General features: G+C 41.4%; 1 protein-coding gene across 3 annotated transcripts in view; it reads right to left on the bottom strand.

The window, feature by feature from the left end:
• The window catches only part of LOC137283267 (uncharacterized), a 133,756-nt gene extending 114,435 nt beyond the window's left edge, over positions 1 to 19,321 (bottom strand). For 2 of the 3 annotated variants that reach the window (XM_067814695.1, XM_067814700.1), the window contains exon 1: positions 19,180 to 19,321. The gene's annotated coding sequence lies outside the window, so the exon portion shown is untranslated. Of the gene's footprint in view, positions 1 to 6,715; positions 6,784 to 19,179 lie in introns of all 3 variants that reach the window. The other variant, XM_067814698.1, reaches the window with a different exon arrangement.
• Between the last annotated feature and the right edge of the window lie 1,067 nt (positions 19,322 to 20,388).

Below are 20,388 nucleotides of genomic sequence, written 5' to 3'. Positions count from 1 at the left end.
ATTCTGGGAAATCGTTTTTTAAACGAGTTTTATTTACAACGATGAAAACATTAACAAGAAACATTGTTAGAAAGAATGACGGACACGCCCTTTGTGATACAAGTTTCATCGTTATGAGGTTCAAAGATAGTTGAATTGCGAAACACTTCCATACATGATAGTCGAGTTGCGACATCGTTGAAACAGAATCGCAACTTGCTTTATTGCCGCGGGACCCGAGGTCGCCTCCACAATGAAAAGACATGAAAACTAGACCGTGACGAAGTCCAGAACTCTTGTACTCACAATAAGTCACATGCGTGACGCGTGACTAGGTTACACAACCCATTTCTTTATACATGTATCTATAAATTATATCTGAGTAGCTTATCATCGGCGTCGGAACCGAAGGATTAACTCAATTCCACTGAGTTCAGAATAAAAGCTGCTACCACCGTTGTCACCAATGGAAGTATCTATATATGGGATGTTGATGGCGTCTCTGGCATTTATGAGTGGTACTGTTCGTTTCTTGGAATACACGCCGTGCTAAAACATCCTCCGTTGAGAAATACGAAAGCATACGCGGTCTTAAAAACTAATAAAAATGGACAGTTGTGCACATGTGAGTCTTTCCTAATGTTCTTAATAAAACCAGTCAGTCCATCTATCCGCAGGTTGCGATCTATAGATCTGTCCTCAATCAGTTAGGTGACACGTCCTGGAGACAATGGTGATCCTGAGTATGAATTAAACTGTGCCCTCATTCAGAGTATAATTGTATGCCACTGCACGTATCCCAGTTGATCGATGTGCGTGATGTTAAGTCACTGGACTGTCCAGTCTGGATTATCTACAACCGATGCCATAAAGCATGAATATTGCTGCTTGAACACCTTGATCAAATAGGAAACGGCGGCTTCGGCCATGAACTGATCCGGTGGGGGATGGGGGGATGGGTCACACTCATGTGAGAGGGGTGCGCACGTAATGTTCACCCGCTTTCACGGGTCATATAATTAGCTTTCAGGACAAAGAAGGGGGTCGGGATCCGCACTATGAGGATGTTGCGATGCCGTCTCACACAAGAATGAACGCCTCCAAGCCTGTAGTTGAGAAAATTTTATTTTCATTAGACCAGTCAGAACAGCTGGTGTTGACATCCTAATGAGCAAATCATCACTTGCTTGATAACGGTGTTAGTACCTACACCGAAACGTCGCACTCTTTGCAATAAAGAAGATGACTATCCACAGAACTTGGGTTTCCTCCACCTATACATATTGCAACTTCTAGAATGCTTCTCAACGACAGTGTTACAAGTGTTCCTATTAGCATGAAAGGCTAAAGAACGTCAGGAAGACGAAAATATATTGAACCGAGCACAGGATTTAACTGAAGCATTCACAAGAAGCTTGTATGATAAAACCATGTTGATCATAGGTAATGACAGCAGTACGTAAGTTAAATAACCGGAAGTGGGACTTTTTTCAGTTTGCTTTGAATGCTGAATATCAGAAACATAATTAAATGACACAGAATCGTTGTTGCTGTTGTTACTTAAGTTTCATTTATTCTGCAAAACCCTTCAATTGTGTTTAAATTATTCCGACGGAAAAATGCGTCAAAAAGGAGTTCGTGTACATATTTTGATTCACGCAGTGATGAAAACGTGTATCACTACGCGCGACGAATGCGTAAGGTTTGACAAGCTGCCCATGTCAACTTAGATGCATGTATTCCTGAGAAAGGAGCCAAAAATGAAACAACGATAAACAGAATTCAGCACTCGTTTTCGTAATATTGAAAACATCAATTGTGGTAGGAGCAAACTATCAAAAAGGAGTGTATGAGTGTGGTTTGGCCTTGCTTTTAACAATATTCTAATAATATGAACCGAAATGCGCTTCACACGTTGTAGCCATATTGGGAATAGAACCCGGTTCTTCGGCGTCGCGTGAGAACGTTCAGCCACAAAGCTACCTCCGCCCCTTTAATGAACCTATCATCATGAATCCCCAATATCCACAGGTGACTAATATTTGCATCATAGTGACAATGACCATGCGTCATTTAGATGCATCCCGTGACAATGAGTCCACCAAGTCTTCCTATTGACCTATTCATATGGCATACCAACCTCTCCGGACACAACCGGCATGTTAATGACAATTACCTCATCCATGAGCCACACTGTAGGTTCTCGGAGATAACACAGGTCAAGGCAAAGTGTTTATTTGCTCAAGCCACAGTATAGGTATGCGAAATTCTGGTCTACGTGTTTAACGCGAGAAGCTGTCTGTTTACGGGAACAAACAACACAGAATGCCTATGTTTGACTTGACCTAACATCCACCTGGGGTACGGTTGGGTGACGGAAGCAGTGGGGTAACTTAGTGGTGAAACTGAAATTCACTCATGGTTGGCTGATTTGGGGTGGGGAAGGGGTAGGGTAGCCTAGTGAACTCACTCATGGTTGGTTGTCTGGGTTTGTGGGACAATGGAACAGACATTTGGGACATGTTCCCCTTTACGGTGACTCTGTCTGTCTTCATTGTCAACATTCAACTGTTTGTACACTAAACAGTCCTCCGAGATACACATTGTAGACATAAGCGAGTGAGGGTTCTCTTGAAGGATGTTCTCGTTATTTCGCTTGTTCGCGTAATATGGGAGAAAGGCCTGAGCGATTCAATTCTCAAATGGTCACCACTTCGTTCACCCAACCACAGTCACTGTGCTGACATTTGTAGAAACATATTTCGGACGATCTAGAATTCGTACCCACAATCACAGATTTCTCTGTTCTTATGAATATCTATACTCGGTGACTCATCTCCATAGCCCTACAGTGACTTTACTATGTCTATTTCTAATATTTCTAAGCACAGAACTTCTTTCGCCCAAATAATCAAATCAACAACCAATCAAAATGAACCTACGGCACAAAAGCTCGGGTTTACAACAAAACAATATTGTGTGACATGACACGTTGTTGGAAAGGTTTGTTTCCAGAGAAGTAACGCAGCGATCTGGAAAAGAATGTTTAAGCTGTCCTGTTGAATGAGGTATAGAAAGAGCGGTCGTGCTCTATTTCCAGTCTGTGTCAAACTTGCACCGGTTACCAGTTTCCTTTGTGCGCGCTAACTTGCGCCAAAGCTAGGAGTAGGTATAGGCCGCCATTTAAAATGTACTCTACAATGCGATACGGGGTCCAGCTTAAGTCTGTATGCCCTATAGTTACAATGAAAGACCCGCAGTCACTGCACCGCCTGTGTTGTTATGCCACACGCACATATAGCTATTTAGGAAACCATCGACGACACCCGATACGCAGTTCCACGGAACAGTTTCGGTGAGGCCTCTCACGATTTCAACAAGCTTCGGTCACAGTCTGTAGAGTCACATAAAGACACATTCGTACAATGCTACAGGTGCCGAAATATGCCTGCCTGCTAATAGCATTGTTGTATCGACACTTCGCTAGTAGGCAGTTTGGAAATCAAGGGCAAATGGATTTAGTTCAGTCGAAGTCATCAATAACTCACAATGACAGCATTATAAAAATAATAATGAATGTCGATCTGTTACGTAACAGTATTTATGTCAAGGCCGTAAGTGAACAATTGGCGTATGGCTGAGTGATGCTGGTAACAGCAGCTACGTTTTTTAAATATTCTGGATACATTTTAATAGTTAATACATACAATTGATTTGGGCTTGTACAGCCATAGTTATAATTTGCCTTGTATAAACGTGACTTGAAACAAAAGAGCAGTAAGCACGGTGTAATGAATATCCAACCACTATAACACCGAGGGACACACATTGTGTGGTAAGTGAGTGGGCGAATTTTACGTCGCTTTTAGAAATGTTCCAGCAACATCACACCAAAAACGGGCTTCAACCATTGTGCCCATGCGGGAAATCGAACCAGGACTTTGGCGAGACGAACGAACGCAGTATATACTAGGCTACCCAGTCGCCCCCGTTGTGTGATACCAGATTGAGAGAATCTGGTATTTTTAAATACCTTTAGCTATATTAACGTTACACAACTGAAACGACATACATGCACTACTGTGGCAGTCACGGAGTGCTCGAGGCTGCTGTATCAAGTTCCCTACTGGCTGACGCTGTAGGTCGGTCTTACATTGTACAGTTCTAGTAACAACAGCCATCTACTGACGAACTGTTGTACGTGAAGTATACAAATACACAAGATGAACTGTCTGAATGCTAAGGAAGGTGGATGGTGCTGCAATATGGCACCCCAAGCCAATTTCTTTAGAGGTAAATAAACCATTTGGTTAGACCAGGTCTAAGATCCACCTCACCCTTTAAATAGACGCTGTCTCATAATCACACAAAGCAAACATTCGTGAGTGAGTGTATGTAGCTTTACGCCGCTTTTAACAATGTACCAGTCTCAGCATGGCGAAGTCTGTCATACAGACCCTGAAGTAAATATATCTAAGATAACCCACGCAAGTCTTGAAAATGTGGCATTGAGAATGAAGAAAGTCTCAGGGCTTCTTTTCATTATATTCTTTTGATACGAGCGTTTTTCTTTAAAATATGTTTATTTCGGGTACTAGTTGTTAGTCTACATCATGGTGGGGACACCAGCACGGGCTTCACATATTGCCAGCTTTAGTCGTAAATAACAGTGAATGCATATCCTGGAAGCGTGTCATTCACCTGTCACAAAATGCACGATGACGATGGTATACATATTTCGCAATCAGCGGAATCTGTCGAACACAAATAGACATAACGCACCCAAGTCACATACGTGAGTCACACAGAAGTGCTGGTTTGTCGACTCTAAACAGAAAGCACTTAAGTGAAAAAGCAGTTCACTTACTTCGTTTCACAAGATGTAGGGGCGATGGGGTAGCCTAGTGTTTAAGACCGTTCGATTCCCCACAAAAGTGCTATATCCGAAGACCATTTCAGATCCCCCTTCTTGATATTGCAGGAATAGTGGTACAAAACGACGTAAAACTAACGTCTTTCACTGAACCACACGGTGTAACACTGTAATGTTCAGAAAATATCTCCATCAAACCATTATTCAGGTCACGTATTGTTTTCAGAAGTGTAGTCGAGAAATGAAAAAAAAACCCCAAAAAACAAAGCAACCAGTGATATTGTATTCTTATCATACCAACCCCACATTTAGTATCTCAGGATGAAATCATCAGGCACTGAAATTTGATGAAACATTGTGTTCCATTTCACTACTTATTCATAATTCGTCATCATAAGACCTACATTCACCATCTTGTGAAATGCGTTCCGCTTCAGTAGGTCAATGGGAGCAAGACGCCCACTGTAAACACGGTTGTACGACAGCAGCATTAGTTTCAAGTTAAGAATGGTCATCAGGAAGATGACCTCTAGATAGGCGAGGGAAAACAGTGTTAACACGGCAGGCACATATGTACCGAAGTGAATGCGCGCTTGCGCTGGTGCGTGTGTGCTTTCGTGTGTGCGTCGCTTGGTGTTCACCCATATACTCTTAACTTCTGTCCTTACTGCCAAACGTCTAAATTCCTCTCGATGAAGTTAACGGAGATGCAGCTGTTTTCCGTGGTAGACCTGTGTAAATCTATCAACAAAAATTATACGTGTCGTCTTGCGCACTAACACTATCGGTAGCTTAACTAAGTCTGTAGGTCAACAGGTTTGCTTGGAATGCTGATAGAGAGGTTAAGACAAACAGAGAATTAGAATATTTACAAAGCAGGTGGTGACAAGATTTCGTCTGAACACACACCACACCGACAAGCGTGACCCAGATTGAAGAGGTCCAGGTTGATCTACAGAGGTAATGAGAAATACGTGTGACACCATCCCTGAATTTGTCCGTACGGTGGCTCAACCGTGGATTAAGCGGTAGCATTGCTAACAGCATCGCGTATATATAAGTCGGCGTGTGTGAAGCCCACACATTGTAACGGTATTTAACAAGCGTTTTATTTAAGAATTATAAGTTGTGATGAGGGAGATGGAACATCAAAACTCCACTTTCTTTTTATATTGTGAGTGCGTTTAGTTTTACGCCACATCAAGCAATGTTCCAGCTATATCACGGCAAAAACAGCGAGTATGGTTCAAGCCCCGTTCTAGCGATGTTCAACTACTATCACAACACGAGACACACGTTATGTGGTAAATGAGATCGCGTTTTACGCCGCTTTTAGCAATATGCAAGCAATATCACGACAGGAGACACCAGAAATGGGCTTCACATATTACCATCATGTTGGGAATCGAACGTCGTCTTCGGAGCGACGAGAGGACGCTTTAGTTTAACCACTGGGTTATCCCACCGTTGCATTTGTTTGTGGTATCTGAATGAAAAGTTTCTGAAACCGGCTTACCTTTACTCAGCCGCACCACGAGTCACAGCACAACCGCTTCTATACACACACTCAATGACGCATTTCAGTGTTCACTGGTTCCCCTAAAATTTGTGTCTGATCCATCCATCATCCGTAATATGAGAGTGGCAAAAACACATGGGCAAGGTGTTTAACTAGAAATTGTGTTTCATTTGTTGCTTAATGCCGAGTTTATCTGTTTGACAGACGAGAGTGAGCCGAGATTGGACCAGAAAACCCAGTGATTGAACTTGGGAGCAACGATGGACGCTGTCAGCGTACGAAGTCACGCGGTCTACCAAGTTGATCGCTTAACTCGACCATCGGTGATTTGGACATAAACTTACGTTTTGGTCGTTAGTTTCTTTGTGGTTCAACGCCACACTCGGCAATGTTGTTGCTATTTGGCGGCGGTCTGTAAATAATCGATCATGGGTCAGAAAATCAAGTGACTGACATCGTGAGCATCGATTTACTTAACTGGGATACAATGGCATGTGTCTGCCAAGTGAGCGAGCCTGACCGCCCTATCCCGTTAGTCGCCTCTTACGGCAAGCATGGGTTGCTGGGGGCTAATTCCAACCCGAATCTTCATGGATCAATTTTCACCCAGTCAAACTGGCGTGTGTTATTTGTTTACAGGAACCCTACACTTATATAAAAAGCTGTTGTATACCACGTGATTGGGTGACCCTTAAAGTGTTACGCTATCTTCATGACCTCGCCATCATAAGACCTACATTCATACCAACCCCACATTTAGTATCTCAGGATGAAATCATCAGGCACTGAAATTTGATGAAACATCGTGTTCCATTTCACTACTTATTCATATTTCGTCATCATCAGACCTACATTCAATGGTCAATGGGAGCAAGACGCCCACTGTAAACACGGTTGTACGACAGCAGCAGCATTACTTTCAAGTTAACAATGGTCATCAGGAATATAACCTCTAGACAGGCGAGGGAAATCAGTGTTAACACGGCAGACACATATGTACCAAAGTGAATGCGCACTTGCGTTAGTGCGTGTGTGCTTTCGCGTGTGCGTCGCTTGGTGTTCATTCATATACTCTTAACTTCTTTCCTTACTGCCCAACGTCTAAATTCCTCTCGATGAAGTTATCAGAGATGCAGTTGTTTTCCGTGGTAGACCTGTGTAAATCTATCAACAAAAATTATAGGTGTCGTCTTGCGCACTAACACTATCGGTAGCTTAACTATGTCTGTAGGTCAAAAGGTTTGCTTGGAATGTTGATAGAGAGGTTAAGACAAACAGAGAATTAGAATATTTACAAAGCAGGTGGTGACAAGATTTCGTCCGAACACACACCACATCGTCGCTTGGTGTTCATCCATATACTTTTAACTTTCTTTCCTTACTGTCCAACGTCCAAGTTCCTGAAACGCACTGTTGTTCTCGGACTCGCATCCGGTCTAATGGTTCCACCATCATAGTGTTTATAGGAAGGATAGACAGACTGATCCACGGGTTCAGTGTTAACGGTAGTAAAGACACACGACTGCGTGTATGATGTCAAGTTGAACTAGCAGACAATGCCGATGTATACACTACAAGATCTGTTACCTTCCCAATTGTTCAAAGTTGTTTCTAAATAAATTAAGAACCTTCGAAATTGAACTAATATTCTCCGGGCATGTTGACATGGCGCCCTCTTCCCGCGCCTAGAACCCTGGAACCTCACAGACAGAAACATCGATGTCTATTTTCTATAGCTTCACAAATTAGATTAATCTTAAACGTTCACTTTTTGCCCTGCCAAGGGTTAAATGGCGTCGATACCCTATGCTTAAGGAATTCGTTGAACAATGAAAACATCTTCATCAAATTTCTGCAAGTCATCTCGAGATGTATCAGCAAGCACAAAGCTCTACGGGACCGCTCAGTATTTCCCGGCAGGTTGGTCGAGAAGAAGTTATTGAAGACTCACGTCTTCTCCCTTGAATAGAGAGTATGTATGCATAGAAGAATCGTGTACTTTGAGCCTTCCACCTGAATGGGCTGCTTTGTGACAAACAGGTACGAGCCTAGAAGTGGGTCGCGTACATTTCATGACTGTAAACTCAGTTCTTCTATAGCAACAAATGAAACAACGGGACACATGCGTGCAATACACGCTCATACACCAGAATCTCGATGTTTTGACGCCGTGTTATAACAGAACATAATGGTACAAATACATTTTACCAACTAGGAATAAAATTATTCTTATTTCACGATATCACTCCATTGGTTATACAGAGGATACTAAACCTTTCGTGTAATACCATTTTTATTTAGATTAGTTTATAACAAATCGATACCATTCATAAGGTAATAGGTAGAACTTTGTTTAAACTTGAGACATGGACTACTGTGCCTTACACACAGATGTATCTTTATTCAGTCGAAAAATGAAAGGTACGAAAGCGTTGGCTCGTCTCTCCAAAGACCTGGGTTCGATTCCCCACACGGTTCCAAAGTGTGAAGCCCATTTCTGACGTCTCCCGCGGGTTATTGCTCGAATATTGCTAAGCTTCGTTAAACCATATTCACTCACTAGCTTCAATCGAAATATACACTTTTCATCAGCGGTGAGCACAAGTCACGCTTCAATCTCGTGTTTGGGAACTAGCCGTTGTTGGGGGAGTTGCGTCCCTTGGCATTACATAAACAAAGATCACTGTTTTATAGATGCTCATTGGTTTCGGGCTATATATGCCACGATGTAACTGAAATACTGTTCAAAGAGGAATTAGGAACTCACTAACCCTGCAATGTCAGACAGAAAGTGTTACATACTTAAAAACATGTAATCTCTTTGTCAGTCATTACAATGTTATGCACTTGTGTGTGGTGGACATGCGCAGTGTGAGCTTCTTTGGGACAGGTGTGTTCACAATTAGATTTCACAAGGCCTTAATTGTCAAAAAACAAAACAAACCCGAACTCCTCAAAGCTGCCCGGTTATTTATCCAAGGCCAGACACCTGAATTATAAAGCATACATTAAACCCGAGCACAAAACGACCCCCGGTGTGCTGATGAGATACACTCTGACGTTTCCGAATGCTTGTTCACATGCTCTATTCTCAAGTTTGTCTTTGTGTATGATGTCACGTAGGGAACAATGACGCTAGTTTTATATTTTTGTTCACAGTTAAATGGGTTTCATACGGTTTCACTCAAATGGTCTTACAACAAGTTACAGTCACGGTTTCAGTCACTTGTCAGACGGTTTCAGTCATTTGTCAGTGTTCTTTGCTCATTACTCAGTAATGTTCCATCTAAATGACGGAGTTCTGGAAATAATTGAGTCATTGATTGAGTTCACAGCTCAGTGAAATGTGACTAACGGTATCGGGTGGTCGGGCTCGCCGACTTCTTTGACACATGTCAGCGTATCCTGATTGCGTATATCGGTGTTCATACTATTGATCACTGGATTGTCTGAACCAGACTCAATTATTTACAGACCGCCGCCATATAGCTGGAATATTTCTGAGGGCGGCGTTAAACAACAAGACAACAAAACACTCGATATTTAGCATAGACTACGATACACGTTGTACTGATGACGGAGTCCAGTGTACTTCTATCCTCCAAAGAGAAAAGACACTATATCTACAGACGCCAGTCTGTTAGAGGCTTATTCATAGTTTTCAGAAATTATCATTTAAACCATTAAATATTACATTCGGCACTTGTGCTAGTCTAGTTGTCCAGGTACGGGGATATTTGTCAACCAAAAAAGCCAATACATAAAGTCGCCCCTTTCCTTTAAACAGGATGTATGCGCTTTTACTTTTCCCCAAAGAAGTTAACTTCTTTTGAAAAGTGAAATTCAGAAATGACTGCTAAATGGTCACATGACCGTCGATTTCATAGTGCTGTATTAGCAGGATATGAATAGCTATTTTGCTTTAAAACGCAGTACCATCACGTCTTTAACAATATTTCCTTTAACGATATGATATCCCTAAATCGTTTACTAGGTGAACCTTCTCTAAATATATGGATTGATCTTCCCACGTAAACGTCATGTATCAGGTATGATAATGTTATTTAATTACTCAGACTGCAGGCTGTCTTTTATAATAGAGCTAAGACAAGCTAATGTTAATGTATGGCACTTTGTTAGTCTTTTATAATCGTGTTTGCTGGGTCGATACTCAAAGTATCACGACTCCCTTACTCCAAAACGAAAAAAAATACATGTCAGTTCTATGATCGACCCATTAGTAAGTATTAAAAAAGCTAAGCCGCTTGCTTTAACATGAAATGATAACTGTCTGACTTGTGTGCACTTGTGGACGTATTTTGATTTTCAGTGTGTTAACATCAATTCGATTTTTACAAATCTGACACTCATATTGATAGCATATACAGACGTCATTTATGTTGCAGATACTGGTTTATCAATCCTTCTCCTCGTTCCTGTTACATAACATTACATATGTTTCTTTTCACAACAAAGGTATGGAACAGGACCAGACTAAAAAGACTATTTCTAGATATGCTGCCAACATTGTTATGTCTCTAAATATATTGCCTTTACAAACTGCTTACATGATATTTTATTTTAAAAAAAAAATCGGTAATTGTTGAATTCTTTATTTGCCCAATATGTTACCTGTTTTGGATATATTCCACATTTAACATTATTGAAAGAAGGAAACATTAGATCAATATGCATGAATGTTCCAAGCTATATTTAGACTAAGTTGTTACTTTATTTATGTGATATATATAATTTTCTTTGTACATGCAGGTGGTAAAATCATGCAGCTCTAAACCTTTTGTTGATTAAACGAAACTGTATTCTTAAATGTGCAAACAAACAAAAAAGTAGAAGAAGCACTAGCTTAATTTTCAAATTTCACTAACAGTAGGGCGGAAAGTGTATATCAGCCTCACGAAAACAAACGACTGTTCGCGGAAGCAATGACAATTCGACAACAAATACAATTTCAAGGCGCAGCGCTGGGTGTTCAGACGAGTCGACAATAGTGAAAAAAGCCCCGACATTTGGGAATAGACCCACTGAACAGTTGTTTGCATTTAGTTTTTAGTTTTACTTGTTGCTCCATAAAATGAAACACAACAGGAAGTAGATATGGAGATAGTTCGGTTATAGCGAACAGCGCCCTACACGAAATAACGCTTCTACCAGTTTCAACAAGACTGCAGGCATATTGAAATTGCTTAAAGCACGATGCACATTAATGTCGGGTCGGACTAACCTTAGCAAAGAGATATTCTTAGCGGTAAGGTTGTTTTGTACAACAACACAATGGCAGGTTAACACTCTACCGTCATGGGGACTAACTATACATTTTGAAAATACAAAACATTAGTTTCCGAGAAAGGAAGGAAACCATGTGTTCCTCAACGACGGTTGATTGGAAATAAACAATAAAATGACAAATAGTGAAAACTTTAAATTTCCAAAGACTTTCTTCTAATGGACTCATCAGTATATGCCAAATGTCGACAGCAGGCAAAGGATTAAGGCCCTATATATCTTCTGTGCTAACATACAGGAAAGTGACATTACACCCCAAAAAAGCTTTCGATTCGTTTCTATCCAGCAATATGAATTACAGATGTGAAGTCGGGGAATAGCATACGCTAGAGAAGTCCAGTAAATTCTGGAACAGAATATTGAAAGTTCATTCCAAAGGTAATTAACGGTCTACAGAGTATCCCGACATAAACAGATTTTGCATGGCTTCTGCGGTACATTAACAAACTGCTAAATACAAAATATTTTGAAGTTAGCTTTTAACAATATGATTGAAAATTGTATTAACGGTTTTAAAACCGGGCTTCTTTTGTTAAAGATGTACTGTATAAACATGGTTTTATAAACCTGAGTGTAAACTCACAAGAATTTTGCAATTTATTTAAGCAGCGAGATTTTACAAAATGGTAAAGTATTTCTGATAATATCACTAAACTTAATGTATATTCGAATATTAAGTATTTTAAATATATTTAACAATGTTTCTAGAAGTCTGTAATATTACATTATACTTGTAAGAATATCATGTCATAAGTTAAAACTAGAAGCTCGCAGATATTTATATTTAAATGGAACACTGCGCTTATGTGATGTATGTGTTGGGCAAGGTATCTCTGTAATCGAAGACGAATATAATTTCATTTGTGTATGCCAAAAATATCACTTAAATCGAGTCAACTATATTGACTGATTTTATTGTGAATGTCTATCAAAATTCAAACATGTTCAATTATTACACTCCTCTAATAAGATTTCTCAGTTGTATCCAGCTAACTTCGCAAAGAAAGGCTCATGTTTGATTTTGCAATGTCCTGCCTACATGCTCTGAGTGTAAAATGTTTTTTGCAAAGTTGACGAGAGCTGTGTGAGGTCACGTCTTTATTAATAAAGTCGTGTCCTGTTCGTATGGTGGATAAGTCATCGGGCTGTAGCGCTGACGTTATTAATCACAGAAACAGTGTCAAGAAGGAATGTTACAGTTCTTGTTGTTACAATAACGCTCATCAACACTCAACTTCATATGGCACTCAAACCCAGACGCTGTGTGTTAGGTTGATCTGCCCATTTTCTATTCTGCTTCAGACATGATCTGTTGTCTCCGAAACGTTTGTTTGTTGTTCAACGTGACGCTCAGTACTATTCCGACACCTTTACTGCGGCGAACCAGTGATTGACGTCATGAACATCGATCTCTACGGTACGGACACGACATGTCATAACTAAATCAGGGCTCCGTCTCCGGATCAGTCAGCTCTTCCGACAGATGGATCTCCACGGGTTGGGAAGGTATAGAAATATTGCTGCAGCATAGTCGACCAGTTCAGAATGCGCGCCACCAACGTCAAAATGGAGGGTGGGGGCAAGGCGTCTAAGGCATGGCAACTGTCTTTGCATATCGGGAGTTTTGTCGCTTGAAAACACCGAAAATATATGATCGCGATCGAGGGTGGGCAGAGGATTTACGTTTATGTTTTTTAAGGTGAGCTAAACATGAAATACCATACCATCACCACTATCGATGTATACCCGACATGATTTGTTACCATTCCCTATTATTCACAGCTGATTCCGAACGAAACTACACCAGGAATATGGTGCCTTCTCCCAAAGCCCAATACAAGGTACTCCTCACAAACACGCTCTATTTTCTGTAGCTTCACATTAAAAAAATAATATCTTTCATCCTAAACATTCCCTTTCGTCCTGTCAAAGGTTAAATGACATCGGTACACTATACTTAAGGATTTCTTTGCACAATGAAAACGTGCTCATCAAATTTCTGCAAGTCATCGCAGGGTGTATCGACAACCAAAAAAGCCCTTCGGAGCCTCTCGGTGTTTCGCGACAGGTTGGCCAAACACTGATACGGGCTACTAGTTGTTAACTCATGTCCGTGTATCTTGCACAGTGGTGTAAGAAGGTGCGACCTCTCCCACAGACCTCAGCGCTACTGTATCACTTAACAATTCAACCGTAACGCATTTTATGACTCATTTAAAGCAATGTTATAAATATTGTTGCTGCGTTTTGTTTGACAGGTAAGTCATGTGAAATATTAAATATATGTTGTACAACACACGTTTCAGTATTTGCGATCTGCATGATGATACAGACTACAGTTTCTTTCTCTCTTTGTTGCTGAATATACCAGTTATAATTATGTTGTCGGTCTCTCATCCTTCAACCGTGAGAGAGTCATAAATAAATCAACACTGTGTTCAACGTACTAACTTGAATGTATTTCGTTTGTTGTTTAACGGCGATTTTAGCTATATGACAGACGGCTGTGAGCCTAGACTGGATCAGAAAATCCAGTGATTGATATTGTCAGCAACGATTAACGCTGTGTACGATGTCACGCAGTTTACCAAGTCGATCACCAAATTTGACCATCCGTGATTTGGATATAGACATACGGTTTGCTTGTTTGTTTGTTTGTCTGTTTGTTTGTTAGTCGAATTTTGCAGCGACCGTCTGAACAAAATCAAGTCTGGGCCAGACTGTCAAGTGATTGACATCAAGAGCATCAATCTACACAGATACCATGACGACATCAACAAACAATCCGACCAGCCGATCCCTTCAGAGGCCTCTTACTGCAAGCGTGACTTTGCAGAAAGCGAATCTTCATCCGGAACCTTTACGGACAGGATAACGAGTGACTGATAGCAGAAGAACCCTCACATACGCATGAATTAATGACCACCCAATCCTCATTACGAGTGAGTGGATTAGGGTTTACGTCGCTTTCAGCAATGTTCAATATGGGGAACAGAACCCGGGTGTCTGGTGTGATGAGCGGACGCTTTAACCAGTAGGCTACCTCACTGCTCATCGACACTGTAGTGTAAATTCATGCTGGCTTTACAGTCATGTACTGAGGGGTTTTGAGTAATCCCTTATTCAGTTCGACAGAACGTTCGTTCTAAATGAAGTTCAAGAAAGATTATCTCTCATAGAATCATATCCGTATAGTGATCGCTGATAGGGCAAACTCGTTGTGTAAGAACAGTGAATGCGTTTAGTTTTACGCCGCATTTAGCGGGGACACCAGAAATAAGCTTCACGTATTGTACCAAGATGGGGAATCGAACCTGTGTCTTCAACGTGCACTTTAACCACTAGGCTACTCCACTGTCCCTGAATACCAGTTAGCCAAGAAGCTTCACATCTACAAGTTCTCGGAATACTGCAACAATGTGGCCTTGGACGTGTCGTTCGGCCCCAGGAGGATACTCGCACGTATGTCATGTGGTAAGCCCGTGAGTATTATAAAACAACCAGTTGTGTCGCTGCCTGAATAGCCGCACTGGTAGATCCGAGCCATGCTCCAGTACCCTGCGACGGGTCACTAAATGGAAGAGGAGATTCGTTTGATAACGATGAAGAGACTCAGCTCCCCCTCCCATAGAACCCGTAACGGCTGACGAATCCATATACCGCAACCAGAAGCCTAGTCTGTCGTACAGACTCTGAAGCAAATACACGTATATCCAAGAAAGCCCACGCAAGTCTAGAAAATGTGGCAAGTCTACATTTGCTTAGCTTCGGAAGCATGTCAGTAATGGGTGATAAGAATCTCTTATCTCTCAGATTTGTTTAGTCTCTGAAAATGAAGACAGTCTCAAATCACCATTTCATTATATTTTTTGTAACTAAGAACTTTTTTCAGAAAAATGTTCATTTCAGAGACTAGTTGCTAGTATTGCAAAAGTTAATACCCGTATTATTCCCGTGTAGCTGATTGCGAGTGGTACTGTCCATCGCAAAACATTCTTTACTGTGTGTGGTACTTTTTTATATGAGTTATAACGTAATCTAATGCAACATTATGACATATCCGATCACGAAAACGGCACGAGGCAGAATGGACACATCCAATGGTACGTTTTTGTATATGCTACAGAAATGTACCTGGGGCACATGTCTCTAGCACCTGTGCCGACAACGACCCCTTCAGCAAGTGAAAGCATCCCGTTTGTAATGAACCCAACGGGGTTGAGTTATTGCTAAATGAACCCGTTACGGTCACCAATGACCATGAAATAAGGCCATATGTCAGTTCTCAATGGCATATCTGAGTTTTACATCACCATTAGGCGTGTGGCATTTCTCGTTGGGCTACACGTCTCACGCAAAGTAACAGTCATTGGAAAGTGCATAAAATTCTCAGAGACTAACTGGAACAAATGGCAGAACGTGAGTGTCGTGGAGGAGGGAGATCAAACATTAAATGTCGTGTTAAAGGAGACGTTAGAAAGAGGAGGATCCAACATTAAATGCCGGGTTCAGAGAGACGGTAGAAAGAGAGGGGTTCAACATTAAATGCCGGGTTCAGAGAGACGGTAGAAAGAGGGGTGTGCAACATTAAATGCCGTGTTAAGAGAGACGGTAGAAAGAGAGGGAGTACAACAATAAATGTGATGTTAACAGGGTCTACAGAGAGAGAGAGGGGTGCAACATTAAATGCCGTGTTAAGAGAGACGGTAGAAAGAGGGGTGTGCAACATTAAATGTGGTGTTAAGAGAGACAGTAGAGAGAGGGAGTACAACAATAAATGTGATGTTAACAGGGTCGACAGAGAGAGAGAGGGGTGCAACATTAAATGCCGTGTTAAGAGAGACGGTAGAAAGAGAGGGAGTACAACAATAAATGTGATGTTAACAGGGTCGACAGAGAGAGAGAGGGGTGCAACATTAAATGCCGTGTTAAGAGAGACGGTAGAAAGAGGGGTGTGCAACATTAAATGTGGTGTTAAGAGAGACAGTAGAGAGAGGGAGTACAACAATAAATGTGATGTTAACAGGGTCGACAGAGAGAGAGAGGGGTGCAACATTAAATGCCGTGTTAAGAGAGACGGTAGAAAGAGAGGGAGTACAACAATAAATGTGATGTTAACAGGGTCGACAGAGAGAGAGAGGGGTGCAACATTAAATGCCGTGTTAAGAGAGACGGTAGAAAGAGAGGGAGTACAACAATAAATGTGATGTTAACAGGGTCGACAGAGAGAGAGAGGGGTGCAACATTAAATGCCGTGTTAAGAGAGACGGTAGAAAGAGGGGTGTGCAACATTAAATGTGGTGTTAAGAGAGACAGTAGAGAGAGGGAGTACAACAATAAATGTGATGTTAACAGGGTCGACAGAGAGAGAGAGGGGTGCAACATTAAATGCCGTGTTAAGAGAGACAGTAGAGAGAGGGAGTACAACAATAAATGTGATGTTAACAGGGTCGACAGAGAGAGAGAGAGGGGTGCAACATTAAATGCCGTGTTAAGAGAGACGGTAGAAAGAGGGGTTGCAACATTAAATGTGGTGTTAAGAGAGAGGGGTTGCAACATTTAATGTGGTGTTAAGAGAGACGGTAGAGAGAGGGTGCAGCATTAAATGAGTTAAGAGAGATGGTAGAGAGAGGGGTGCGACATTAAATGTAGTAGAGAGAGAGAGAGGGTGGTGGTGCAACATTAAATGTTGTGTTAAGAGGGATGGTAAAAAGTGATACTGAGTAAAAGTGATGGGAGAGATGCAACGTTAAATGTGATGTCCAGAGGAACGGTAGTCTGTCATATAGACCCTGAAGAAAATATATCCAAGAAAGTCCACGAAAGTCTAGAAAATGTGGTAAGTCTAGATTTCAAGTCACACCTTCAAGAAATGAAGAAAATCTCAGGGTTCCTTTTCATTATATATTTTACTGACCTTTTTTCAGTAAAATATGTTCATTTGAGAGACTAGTTGTTAGTCGAGAGAGACGGTAGAGATGGGAATTGAAAGAGAGAAAAAGACCCAACATTAAATCCGGCGTTAAGAGAGACGGTATTCTTTGACGTGACGAAACTGACAATGTGACCACTCTTTGACAGGTATGGGGAGGGGATCAGAAACAATTAATATGCTGGAGGTTGACAACGTGGGAACCAGCAACGTCATTACGCTCAACAATCAGCGGGAGTGGCTGGAAGCTTATATGCATCATTATATTGTTCTGAGTGACAACTTGTCGATCACACCTGATAATGTATGCACGGCCGCACGTATCTTTCCCAGGCGTTGCGACATGAATGTCTTTATGCAGCTGAAACGTAAAAAAACCGCACGGGTCAGGTAGGCTTGGCTTTTGTTATTAGACAGATTAATCCTTGAGGGGCATCCAACCTCGCTGTCCAGAACTGGGACACTTAAGAAGGAGTAATAATTTGATACTTAAGTAACGATATGTCGAAACGACGCCACAAGCGTTGAAGGCATACGCACAAGAACGAACCATTCCGAGAAAATATCACCAATGATATGATCCCGTTTCCGCCCACGTACTTGTCTGTCTCCCAGTCCCTGAAACGCATTATTTTCCCTTCCACCCAGCCCTAAAGCCCGAAGGAATTATTTGTTTCTGTCAAAACTATGTATATTTTGAGACGAAACATTTGTCTCGGGCAATATAGTTTCGTTACTGACATTAAACATTGACACGTTACCCATATAGAGTGTCAACTGAAATCACCGAACGCCATGAAAATATTCCAACGACGCGGCCGTGGGTAAGAGGTAAGCTCATAATGACAAACTTTGTGACTGATGAGAGTATATTCCTCAGGCGGTCATTCCGAGCGTAATCTCTTTCACTATCATTATGTCTAGGTTTCAATGCAGACAATAACGAGGATAACAGGGGAGATCGAACTACATGTTTCAGCTGCTGTAGTGTGATAACGAATAAATGGGGAAACATTGACGTAAAACTTCCAGGACATAAACAGGGAACGTGCATTCTAGACTGAATATTACAAAACAATGCGTATGTACAGATCGGCGAGTCACATATAGGGTGTGCTTTTTCTGGGCAGATGACTGAGCAGTTGTACTTGAGGTCCATAATTTTTTCCAAGTCCGCTACGATTCCTTCTATAACGACCTGTTCTCACAAAGTAATTCAACACACTGTATGAAACCTACAAACTTTTGGAAAAGGTTTAAAGGTATTTAAGTTCTATTTATATAATCACAAACATGCACAAATTGACATGAAAAGACACAATGCGTAAATTAACATTTGCAAGTCTCAAAATTGTAACCGAGTATAGCGAACAGAAGAAAAAAAATGAGTAAAACAGATGAGAAGAATGACGCACAAATAAAGGTGTGCCAACTTGACATCTATTCTATAGTCTCTGTGACAACAAAGCTGAGAGTCCTTGTGAGAATGTTCGCACATTTATGAAGAGTATATCAACACTATTCAAGTCATATATAGATGATCATTTAGAAAAGATATGGGAAATTACCGACCTGGAAGTATAGGTAAGTTTCGCTTCTGGTGGCGCGGCAAGGGTAATATTATCCACCCGATCGACACTGCAACCGCAGGCCTACTGGCGCATTGCTCTCTCTCAAAGGTGAAGGTCAGCTACTTGTGCTCACTCAACCGACACGGTAAGGCAGTATGAAAGCATTGCGACTTCGGGCATGAGTGTCTTTACGTAAATCATGGCTTCAGCACGGTATTGTTGACGGACATAGTTTCAAACAAAAGCTTTTGAGTTTCACAGGACAATCGAGGGTTGGGATGTCTTAGGTCTGACGTGGAAATGTGCTTCAGAACTGAAAAATGGCGTCAGTTGAACTCGCGTGGATTGTCACGGGGTGAAACATGCATCATTTGACCTGCTATGCACCCCCAGGGCAGCTTGACTGCAATAGAAGGACACCAACGTCCCCATGATCACAGCAAACATGTGGCGCAAGATAATGTCAAAGGTCTAAGTGTCCACCATTTAGGGTTAGTGGATCACTTAGTTGAATCGTGCTGGCAACAAAATTATCATGGATGCCAACGTCTCTTCAAATATTTGGATTATTTTGATAAAAATGTAGATGTCAGCAGACTTTTATTGTTTCATTCAGTGTGTGGAAACTGTTCATAGTTTTAACACTGTGTCTGTCAACTGTTGGCTATTGGGTCTACCGTCACACCACCTGCAGTGCGTGTACAGCTCGACACACTGTTAGTCCTCATCGGTTGTAACTGTAGATACAGAGATCGACTATGGAAATGGTCAATGATTGCTACTTGTTTAGCTCTGGTGTTGCTGACGTCTCAGGGACCCGTACTGACGAGGTTGTCTTCAAGACTCCCCAGTACATGTGTTTTCTCCCCACCTCTTAACGGAGGAAACGCATTCTCATAACGCTTAAATTCCGGCGTTTAGTGTTAAGGCGTTTAGTGTTTTGTCAAGATTTTAAATAGAAGACATAAACACGATCGCTTACTTTCATGAGATTTCATTTTTTTCGAAACTTAAATTTCTTTGGCTGTTCAGTATATTTGACTACTGCATGTTTAATAGTTGCCTATGATCCAAAGGTCAAATATGACTTGTGGAGCGAAACCATTTGCTCAATCGACTGTTGTTGTGTGAGCATAGGCGTTCGCACGTGCTTGAGTGCACGCGATCGTATGTGCCAGTGTGCGTGCGGTTATGCCTCTATGACATCAGA

The sequence above is a fragment of the Haliotis asinina genome, chromosome 5 (genome assembly GCF_037392515.1).
Source record: "Haliotis asinina isolate JCU_RB_2024 chromosome 5, JCU_Hal_asi_v2, whole genome shotgun sequence".
In the NCBI taxonomy this organism is placed as follows: domain Eukaryota; kingdom Metazoa; phylum Mollusca; class Gastropoda; order Lepetellida; family Haliotidae; genus Haliotis; species Haliotis asinina.
Note: the sequence above shows the minus strand (reverse complement) of the source record. Positions and strands in the feature narration are given on the sequence as shown.